Source organism: Vipera berus (genome assembly GCF_964194415.1).
Source record: "Vipera berus genome assembly, chromosome: 2".
NCBI classification, from domain to species: Eukaryota; Metazoa; Chordata; class Lepidosauria; order Squamata; family Viperidae; genus Vipera; species Vipera berus.
In genome coordinates this window covers 215,933,231-215,935,533 of record NC_138203.1, presented here as the reverse complement: position 1 = coordinate 215,935,533, position 2,303 = coordinate 215,933,231, and the positions used below count along the sequence as shown (strand labels likewise).

Below are 2,303 nucleotides of genomic sequence, written 5' to 3'. Positions count from 1 at the left end.
GAGTTTGGGTCATAAATCCTGCAAAAATAAAAAGACAGAGTTACAAACCTATCCAAGGAAAAGCTATCCTTTTTTGTTTCTGCTTCCCTTACTACCAAATGCCTTACTCTGTGGCTACCTGATAGTATCATGGTCTCCTGCAATGATACATCCATTGATCTGGTCAATGCAAATACAATTGATTCCTCTAGGGGCTTTCATGTCCCGCACACAACATCCGCCATCTTCACTCTAAGTGAACCAGATTAAAAACAAACAACCTTCCACCATCAAGGAAGACACACTGTTCTCCAGCTTCAGCGATATACCTCACTATACAAATATAACTTTTGACTATTCTATTCTGACCTTTGATTCTCGTAAGAATCGTCATGCAGAACTATTTGTGTTTGGTCAGAAAATCATTATACTGTAGGTCTGTGATGGCTACTCTATTTTCCTATTGTTTACCTATCACTACACTTAACATGAAATAAAGAGTGAAGTTACTTACCCAGAGTTGAATGGTGCCATCTTCAGCACCAGTTACCCATTTGTTTTGTTGTGGGTGCCATGCCAGAGCTAGGACTGTGGTTTTGTGCTCACTGAGTTCAGCCAGGAGCTCCAGATCAGCACAATGAAAACTCAAAGCGCAGATGAAAACTCCAGTGCTGGTAGAGAAGGCAAATTCCCTCCTTTCAGGAGCAGGGGGGTGTAGGCTGTGAATGGCAGGGATAACAGAACCTTGGCAAACTTAGATTATTAGTGATAAAGTCTCTCTGGCACGGAGGTGGGCAACGATAGCAACTTTATGGACTTCCTCCCAGAATTCCTGAGCCAGCCATGCAGCGGCTTGTACTGCTTATGTTTGCTACTGTCCATTTTGCCACGAAAGATGCTTTTACAATCCTCTTTTCATGCATCCAAGATGACATTCTTCTCTAAGAGCACATTGATGCTGTTTTGTTTAAATCAAATTAATGCAGAAAGGTTTACCCACCTATCTTGGGAACAGACCACGTCCAGGATAGGCCCGTTATCCCCAGGCAGATTGGAGAAGGTGTTTTGAAAGGAGCGCTTTTGAAGATTCCAGAGGCACAGCCTTCCATCCCATCCCCCACTGAGCTGCAATGAAAAGGGGCCAGGTGAGAACTTGCTTCTCAGGGCTCTGCTCCCTTTACTCCTCTCTCTCCCCCCTCCCTCCTTTCATACCTTCGTTCCTTGAAGGCTGTCTGTGTTCCCACTCTCTCCCTTCTCACCAAATGAAGAGATTGCTGGAAAGAGTCTTAGAGGGTTATGGGTCCCCCTTTACAGAGAACACAATGCTTGCTTTGTGGGGATTCTTTAAGAAAAGGATAGTGCAGAGCTAGTCTGCCCCCTGTGGTGCACTTCTGGATAGCACGCAAGAGTGAACCGAACAGATTAGCAGTCTTGGGCAGCCAAACAACTACTCTGCATTAACATTCTACTCTCCTGGCTAATGTACCATCACCATATACTAAATAAATAACGGAAAGGTATTTAGTTCAGGGCCATTTTAAGGTTAAACAGCCATCAAATGAGAGGAACAATGAAATGTTATAGTTAACACTTGTATCCCAGACACAGTCACCAAAACAGTTTTTCTGATATGGTACACTTAAAGGACGCGGTGGCTCAGTGGGTTAGGCCGCTGAGCTTGTCGATCAGATGGTCGGCAGTTTGGCCGGTTGAATCCCGAGTGCCGCGTAACAGAGTGAGCGCCTGTTACTCGTCCCAGCTTCTGCCAACCTAGCAGTTCGAAAGCACATAAAAATGCAAGTAGAAAAATAGGGACCACTACGGTGGGAAGGTAACAGCTTTCTGTGCGCCTTTGGTGTCTAGTCATGCCGGCCACATGACCACGGAGGCGTCCTCGGACAAGCGCTGGCTCTTCGGCTTTGAAATGGAGATGAGCACCGGCCCCTAGAGTTGGAAACGACTAGCACGCATGTGCGGGGGAACCTTTACCTTTACCTTTACACTTAACAGATACAAAGTATCAATTTCATTTAGTGTGCAAATTGTATATAAGTTTATATAGTATTCTCTTTTCGCGGGTCATATATAAGCACCTACCCTATATAATCTTTTCCCAGCTATTCACTTACCAGATAAGGGACGTGAATGCCGTTCTTCTCATTTGTCACTAGGGTAAGTGCTGTAATCATGCCGGTGTGTCCACACAATACTATTCTGCATGTGAGATCTATTTAAGGTAATGATATGGGAGACAGCAATTGGATGGAAAAAAGAAAGGAGAGATCACCATGGTGAAACTGAACTGATATATTATTATAACAGAT

The 2,303-nt window shown here is 44.3% G+C and overlaps 1 long non-coding RNA gene across 1 annotated transcript; it reads right to left on the bottom strand.

Moving 5' to 3' along the window:
* Positions 1-470: 470 nt before the first annotated feature.
* LOC308664229 lies at positions 471-1,230 on the bottom strand. Its single transcript, XR_014025629.1, has 3 exons — positions 1,192-1,230; positions 980-1,104; positions 471-698 (listed from the first exon to the last, which is right to left on the bottom strand). It is a non-coding gene; the product is annotated as an uncharacterized lncRNA (long non-coding RNA).
* Positions 1,231-2,303: the final 1,073 nt, after the last annotated feature.